Genomic DNA, 8,598 nt, shown 5'->3' on the forward strand with positions numbered 1-8,598 from the left:
GAAACATGAAGCAGCCACCTCCTGTAGGCAGGCAGGAACTCCAATATGGGAATAGGGACACTAACCTATCCACAAAACTTTCAACCTAAAATTTATCCTGTTCTTAAGAAATGCAGGGATGGGGGTGGAGCAGAGGTAAGGGAATGACCAAAAAATAACAAGCTCATATGGAATGCTATACATTCCATAGTCAAGCACCAAACCCTTACACTGCTAATGAGACTCTGTTATGCTTGCTAACAGGAGCCTAGCATAACTGTCCTCTGAGAGGCTCCACCCAGAAGCTGAGTGAAACAGATACAGAAACCCTCAGTCAAACAATGGATTGACGTTTGGGATTATTATGTAAGAGTTGGGGGAATACTGGGGGCCATAAAGGGAATATGAACTCCATAGGAATACCAATAGCATCAAATAACATGGACCCTTGGGGGATTGCAGAATAACCAAACAGCTTATGTGGGCTGGACCTAGTCCCTGCACATATGTAGCAGATATGCATCTTGTTCTTCATGTGGATGCCCCAACAACTGGAGCAGATCCTTAAAGCTGTTGCTTTTCTTTTGAATATGTTCCCTGAGCTCAGATGCCTTGTCTGGCTTCAGTCGGAGAGGATGTACTTAGCCCTGCAGAGATGTGATGTGCTAGGGTTGGGTTATACCAGTGAGGGCCTCCACCATCTCAGAAGAGAAGAGAAGGGGCATTTGGGAGGGACTGTGTAAGGAGGACCACAGTGGACTACAATCACAATGTGAATTGGATAAAAATGTGATAAAAATCCAAAGAAATTCCAATGGGAAGTATGAGGATAAAAACAGCAGAAATTATTTTTCCCTTACCATTTTTTTGGGAAAATAGTTGTTACTTTTAATAAAAATTCTGTATATATACATGTTAATATGTTCAATGACGCAAATGGCTCCATATATGTTTTTAATGTGGTGAACATTGATTGAGTTAATCTACACAGTCATGATTTGTTGTACGCCTTTCCGGTCCACGGGAAATAAGGAGGCAACAACGAGCTCTTCTCCATGCAGTTTAATCAGGAACCTTCATTTTTACTTCTTCTCTAGCTAGCTTCTTTTATATTCTTCTATATCTTCTCCTTACATCTTACTAGTTCCATCTTTCTACTTTGTTCTTACTTACTCCTATTTCCTACTTACTCCTATTCCCTACATCTTACTACATACATCTTACTTCTATCCTTACATCTTACTTCTATCTTTACATCTTACTTACTCCTATTCTTACATACATCTTACTTCTATCTCCTACATCTTACTTCTATCCTTACATCTTACTTCTCTTTTTACATCTTACTTCTATTCCTATATCTTACTTCTGTATCTACATACTTACTCCTATGTATTACATCTTACTTACTATACCCTACATACTTACTCCTAATTATTATTCTTACTATCTTTTCAGTCCCCAGCCCTTGTGGGTTAAATACTTTCCCTGGTCCCAATCAGCATCAGCTACATGGCAAAGCATAATAGGCTACGAGAAATCATGCCAGCTTGCATCACAAACTGGAGGCACACAGCTTTTTCAACTAAGGCTTGTTTATCTCAATGCTCTCTGCTCTGGCCGGAGACCAGGTGTTCAATATATATATAGGGTGGCAGCTGCGGCTCCCTACAATTCCCCCTTTTTGTTTTAAATGCAACAGGCAAGAGTAGAGGTCTGATCTCTGGTGAATATAGTGGACACATTGTACAGGCTCTTCGTCAGGTATCACCCACCCAGTCTAAGCCAGACCTGTCTGATACCATTTTTCCAGAGGCAGGAATGAATGGGAGAATTGGGGAAAGGGCGGTATCAACCTGCATCAATCAGGCATGCTCTTCTTAAGACCACTAACAGCAAACAGTGTATCCCAAGTGCAGTGCTTAGCCTTACAGCCTGAACGTGATGGACGATCATTCAGAATAGTTAACCAAGCCTGTGGAAATTGCCTTGCCTCCAGGACTGCAAATGCTTGCACTATCAAAACAGCTTATCATTGCTGCTGAACCCGCATAGATACACCACAATGCCAATATACTGACAAGGATCAGTAAAGCACCCACAGTTCTAATACCTGTTGTTCTCAATTCAAAAGCTCTTACTTATTTCTTGCATATTAGTTTAAGATGTTCTAGTCACACAATGTAACTTAATAACAAATTATAAGGCTTTCTATAGCTATACAATTAAATCTGGCTATTTCTTTCCTATTTCAAATATTAACAATTTTTCAATTTTTAGAAACACAACTTATTAACAATTTTTTCTAGCCCCAAAGCCCAGGGAACCGGGTAGACAACTCATCTTAACTTCTTCAAGCTGAACGAGGGCATAGAGATATGAGGGGGGTGGAAGGAAAACCAGAACTGGTCTTTTGATGTCTGTGTCTTAATTGGATCAGGCTGAAGTTCAGGATATCAGGAGTTCAAGAAGGCGGTTTAGATGAGGAAATTCACCAGGGCTGTATATTTCTGTAACATATAAATCTCAAAACAAACTTTCAGTATCATTAAGATGTGTATATTTTTGTTTGATTCTCTGTGCAGTGCAGGAACTGATGGAATGTCCCTGAGGGTGACTTGGTCTCTGTTAGTCCATAGGTGATCAACCACAAAACTACATCTCCCATCAGTCCTTTCCAACCATCCGGAGCCACAGCTGTTCCAAGTTTAAGCTTGTTTACCCTAGGGGCAAAGGTGCTAGTGGTTTAGTGCAAAAAGCTGTTGTCCCCTTTAAGAGCAGCTCGTGAAGACACTCAGTCAGCCTCTATGAGCTCCTCTTTAGCTGTGTGCTGACTGACTCAGCCAAGTTCTTTATGACTTTAAGTGGCAGTGTAATTTTAACTCCTTCAGAGTCCGAGCCACTTTCAACAGTCTGATCTTTCTCAGACTTTGCTGACCTCTCTTACTTCAGCTGTTCTAAAGCTTCCTGTCCCTTCTCTACTGCTTTAGAACACACTTTATTCTCCAAGCAGCTCCTAATCAGTTTCTAGATTGGTCACACTACACCTTTTATTATTCCTTCTTCCCAGGTGAATTCCAAATTTCTTCTAATTCAACAAACATGGGGCAAGATTGCGAGTTCCCATACTATCACTTTTGATTCGCCTTTAACGGGACCTTATTGCTCCAAACCCGGAGACCTTATAGTCTCTTTACTGAGAACCTTATCATCTCTTTACTGTGAACCTTATTGTCTCTTTACCGAGAACCTTATTGTCTCTTTACCGAGAACCTTCCCTTTCGTTCCACCTTACCTGGGAACCTTCCAGTGCACTGCCCTGTCTGCAAGGAGTTCTGAGCCATAAAAGATGTGCCCAACGAGTTCCCTGTACGTCTCTTCTCAATTTCCTGTATGTTTCTCCCCGTATGAACTTCTCCATTCCCAGTCCAGGCCATCAAATGTCATATGCCTTTCCCGTCGGCCATTCCCCATAAGGGCCACCATATATAAGCCGCCTTTCCATCAGGGGAAATAAGGAGGCAACAAGGAGTTCTTCTTTGAGGTTCAAAGTCTTTCTGAGCTGGTGTAGACATCCTGACTTCTTAATTGTTGAGATGTGTTGACTCAATGGCCTTTCAGACTGACTCACAAGGACATTGTGAGCATGACTAGGAGGACAAGCATCAGGGCAAGCAACATGTCTTATTACACGATGCTTCTAGGATCCGGGGCCCCAGAGCTAGATCTGAGCTACAGAGGCAGGGCCCTAGGGACTCCTCCTCTAGTTGATCTTTCTATGCCCCAAACCAAACACTCTTTGTCACTACCTTTGGGAATTTGATAGAAGCCAATCAGCCTCCTCCACTTCAAGATCATAAAGTGAACACATGCTAGCCGAGACTCAGTGTGCTCTCAGAGGCCGGATGCAGGCCCTTTTACTCCAGGCTGTCCTACTGCTCATGGTCACTCTGGCTATAATCAAGCATCCAAACGGTGAGTGTGGGAATCAGAAGGGAAAAGGCATGACATGGGGAAGTAATGGGGCTCCATCCCTGGGTGTGCAGCACCTGGAAAGCATTTCTCCTCCCTAGCACAGCCTGAACTTCCCTTCTCCATTTTGCATCCTGCCCCCTGCTCCCTACCTTCCTTGGGAATAGGCCTGTGTGCTGTGAATGTCCTAGGTGGGGAGTGGAGATCTAAGGAACCCACTGTTCTTAGACATATACTCTCTGAGATATTTTCAAACCCTCATGGAATGGCCTGGCCTTCTGGAGCCACAGTTCATCTATGTTGGCTATTTGGGGAATACCCAGTTCTTAGGATTCAATAGCAGATCTGAGAGTCAGAGGGCAGAGCATAGAGCACCATGGAAAGATGAGCAGGATCCAGAGCATTTGGAGAAGGAAACACAGGGAATCTTGAAAGAAAAAAAGTTCTTGGAAGAAGTAATGAAGACAATGGTTCATGTCAATGATAATACCACAACAGGTAAGTAAACCCAAAGCAGAAATTCCAAACTTCAAGCTCCCTAAGAGGTTTCTTACGTTTGCCTCACCTGAGCTTTAAACCTAGAAAAGGTGAGCCCTAGTTGTTCAACTCCACAAAGCTTGGGACACTGACCCAGGTTTCTGCATGATTCAAATCCAAATCTGGCCACCAAGAAAGGCCTTATTGGATGGGCTAACCCCCTGGAGAATCCCACCATCAACCCTGGCCTGTGGAATTGCCTGAGAGTTGTTCCTTCTCCAGGTTATCACACAATCCAGCTGAGGTATGGCTGTGATGTGCTGCCTGATGGTTACTTCAGTCATGGAGTCTTGGAATTGACTTTGGATATCCAGGAGTACATCATGCTGAGTGAGGATTTGGAGAAGTGGATAGTGATCGGCAAGAAAGCTGAGATGATCAGGTAAGAGTGGGATGCCATATATTATAGACCAATTGTGAAGAATTACATGGAAGGAAAATGTGTCAAGGAATTCCTTGAAGCATTTGGGTATGGATTGGATTATTTGCTGAGAACAGGTAATGAAAAAATATTGTCCCATCTCATCTGACACTAGAGGTTCTGGCCTGAGGTTCTCTCCTCTGCAGGAAGCAGCTGCAACACCAACCTGGTCTTGCATTAAAGGGGCAAGAGGACTAGTGTGTGTCTGCATTAATCTCTCAGGAGAGTCCAGTCTACAAACTAAGCAGCAGTTCCTTCCACTTGCATTGTGAACCATGAACTCTCTCTGGCCTGCTCACTGTACATAAAGGTCTGACCCCAGTGTTTCTGAGTCTTTCATCTCCATCCAGTCAGAACAAGAGGTCCATATTCCTAGAAAGAGATCCAGTATTTAATACTCTGTGCTGGCTCATGCTGATTCTCAAACTTTCCAAGGGATGGATTACCCATCCATATCCTGAGTTTAGGCTGCTGTGTGGTGTGGGCACCTCTCCTTCTGGCCTTCTCTCATCCATTTAAAACAAGGTTCCATGAGCCTTGAAGGATCCCCAGGAGAGCGCAAAATACCTTAAATTTTTAATTGATTTCCTCAGACCCCACCCCCCAGAGTAAAGGTGATCCATAAGGTCAGACCTGACCGAAAAATCACCCTGAGGTGCTGGGCCCTGGACTTCTACCCTGCTGAAATCACCCTGACCTGGCAGAAAGATGGGAGGAACCAGACCCAGGACTTGGAAGTGGTAGAGACAAGGCCTGCAGGGGATGGAACCTTCCAGAAGCGGACAGCTGTGGTGGTATCCTCTGGGGAAGAGTACAGATACACATGTCATGTGAACCATGATGGGCTGCCAGAACCCATCACTCTGAGATGTGGTAAGGACTGGGAGCCATCACAGAGACTATTCAGAGAGAGTGGGAGACATTTGAGACAACTGGAACTGGGTCAGATGGCCAGCTGGAGGTCAGAGGCCTTATTCTTGCTTCCCTTCCTTTCCCTTCCCAGGGATTCCTCCATCCACTTTTCCCATCATGGCTACTGCTATTGCTGTGGTTCTTGGAGCTCTGCTCTTGGGAGCAATGGTGACCTTTCTGATATGGAAGAGGAGGACTAGAGGTAAGGAAGGGGCAGGGTCTTAGTTTGTGTGTCCATGGGAATATCAAGCCTAAGCTGTGAGAGTGCCCTGTCACATGACAGAAAATATAAGCCTGGGGATGATGTGGTGATATTAACTGTATTGTGAAGCATAAAGAAAATAATGGACAGGTCCATGACTACATTGACAGAGGTAGCACAGACCTGTGTCTCAGATCTCAGAGGTCAGTGGGAATTTTCCTACTTAGAATAGATATCCAGGAGTCTAGGTAGCCTGGTTCATGACAGCCTTCCATCATGTTTCCTCATCTGTCTCTGGACCTGCAGTCATAGTTACAGAAATAATCAGAGATGAGAACCAGGAGATTCTTCTCTGCCTTCTAGATCCTACTGTCTCCATGAGCTCTAATAAAAGTGTTTATTTCCAGGAGTTAAAGAGGAGATACCTATATTTAGCCTTGCCAGCAATAATCCTGGTGGCTCATCCCTGAGAAACTGATAGTAATAAAGAAAAGAACCCATGGGGGAATCTCAGCCAGCCCACAAGGTTTCATTTCCTTCTATCTTCAAAGGTTTTGACCTAGTCTAAAGTTGCTTTCCATTGTGAGGTAAAATCCCTAGGATATCCTACCTTCAGTTACAGCATTAAAAAGTAACACCTTAAGGCATCTGTTGTGTAACAAGGAGAGAACCATAGGACAGAACCCTGGGGGATGAGAACTCTGGAATTGAGACAGTTGGAATGTGTCATGGATTGTTCAGTCTGTCACTGTTTAAAGACACTGATCAGAATTTCTTCCTTATTCTTTACATCTACAGGATAAGACAGATTCCTTAATGTAGTACTGAGCCATACAATATTTGTTTGGGTTTCTTCTCCCACTGTGGCTTCAGGAACTGGTGGCTTCTCTTTCTACATCTGACTGTAATTATGTGTCTGTCTCCTCTAACCACAATGTAAGCTGGTCATGGGCAACAACAAACCCCATTCCTACCCTTATTCTGTGTATTTACCACAGGCAGGGCTGGGAAATCTCCATCCCTGATTGAACTTAGCTTTCACTTAGCTTATACAGTTTGATGCTTCTATCTTTAATTAAACATTTGTTTATAGTTGTGTAACTTCTTGCCGGATTGTGTGATTGATTCATGTCCTAAAGGTGAGTAAAACTGGTGGAGAAAATAAAGGTTTAGCACCTTATAAAATTTGTGTTTTCTATGATAAATATCTTGCCTATATGGCATTGTTTGCAGTGTGGAGTCAAGCGAGACCTGGGCTATGCACAGTTGTTGCTGGGTCCACCTGGGCTTTCACATTGTCCCTTACCACCTCTGCCTATTTGGTACTTCTTCATCCCTATTCTTTCATTAGGTCATGCGATCAAAAGATCTCAGGCAATATTAGGACTTTGTCCTGTGTCTGTGCTGTTCTTTCATGTGGACACTTAGCCTGTTCTGGCCTGAGTCTGATGTTAAATTGGGTCACGTTACCATTCATGTTTCAACAGTCATTATACTTGTTCTGAGTTCTGTATATGAGTCTGGTGTCGTTGTTTTCTGTTGTCAACTGTCATTGACACTAATAGGGACTGTTTCTCTCATTGTCCTACAACAGATCTCTGTGCTATTCTATTACAGTTGATAGAGTTAAAGTATTGCTCTGACAGTCCTGGGTTTTATATCATGACTCTAATACCAGAACAGAAGATTCTTTGTCAACGGGATGTTTGCAAGTTCACAATCAGCCTGGGCTACTTAACTGAGGACCTGTTCCAAACTAAGATATTAAAAATATAAATGAATGAACTGAAAATTAATAGTATACGGTGGACATACCTCTTATTATGCTAAGACCCATACAAATTAATGTCAAGTAGTATTTGCATTTCATATAGATTGTTGGTTGATGTAAGGAAGGATATGTGGAAAAAAGCAAATTGAGAATAATTTATGATAATTGCTTAAATACCTAGAGGATTTGACAGTAGTCATTAAAGCATGCACCCACCTTTCATAAAATGGGAAACTGTTCAAAATGAAGTTAAATTATCCTGTTATCCTGTGATAATTCCAGTCTATAGAAAGGGGCATATCAGACAGAAAATAAGAAGTGCTGTAAGTGAAATCAATAGCATTATCAGAAAAACTAATATTGTTGTGTAGACTTTGTATGTGATGCCTCCTGTGTAGAGTTCTGCTCTAGTTTCCCTACTAGTCAGCAAGACAGACCATATTTGTGACCCTAAAGCACATGCCAGCATTTCCTCTTGCTTGGTTTTCTGGATCCCAGAGGCCTGAAGAGGTTCATGCACATGACAGCCCCCCAACTTTACTTAAGGATAACATCTTTGTAGTAGTGCCCCCTTAAAGAAGCAGGGAAGTCATGTTTCTGAAGCACGTGATGGGTGCTTCTTGAATGTGTGTCTGTGGGACATGATTCCTGCCTCAAGCAAGAAGCACATTTCTCTGCAAACCCTATTGACCTTCAATGACATGACACAACAATCTTCTATCCAGTAGACAACATTAGTTTCTCACTGTACCCTGACCTTAATAGGAGTGTCCTGGTTCTCCCTTCTCCACTTGAGGACTAAGC

The 8,598-nt window shown here is 42.9% G+C and overlaps 1 pseudogene; it reads left to right on the forward strand.

Annotated features, from left to right (window-relative positions):
- Positions 1–3,884: 3,884 nt before the first annotated feature.
- LOC116074633 lies at positions 3,885–6,173 on the forward strand (annotated as a pseudogene).
- The last annotated feature ends 2,425 nt before the right edge of the window (positions 6,174–8,598 follow it).

The sequence above is a fragment of the Mastomys coucha genome, unplaced genomic scaffold, assembly GCF_008632895.1.
Source record: "Mastomys coucha isolate ucsf_1 unplaced genomic scaffold, UCSF_Mcou_1 pScaffold3, whole genome shotgun sequence".
Taxonomy (NCBI): Eukaryota; Metazoa; Chordata; class Mammalia; order Rodentia; family Muridae; genus Mastomys; species Mastomys coucha.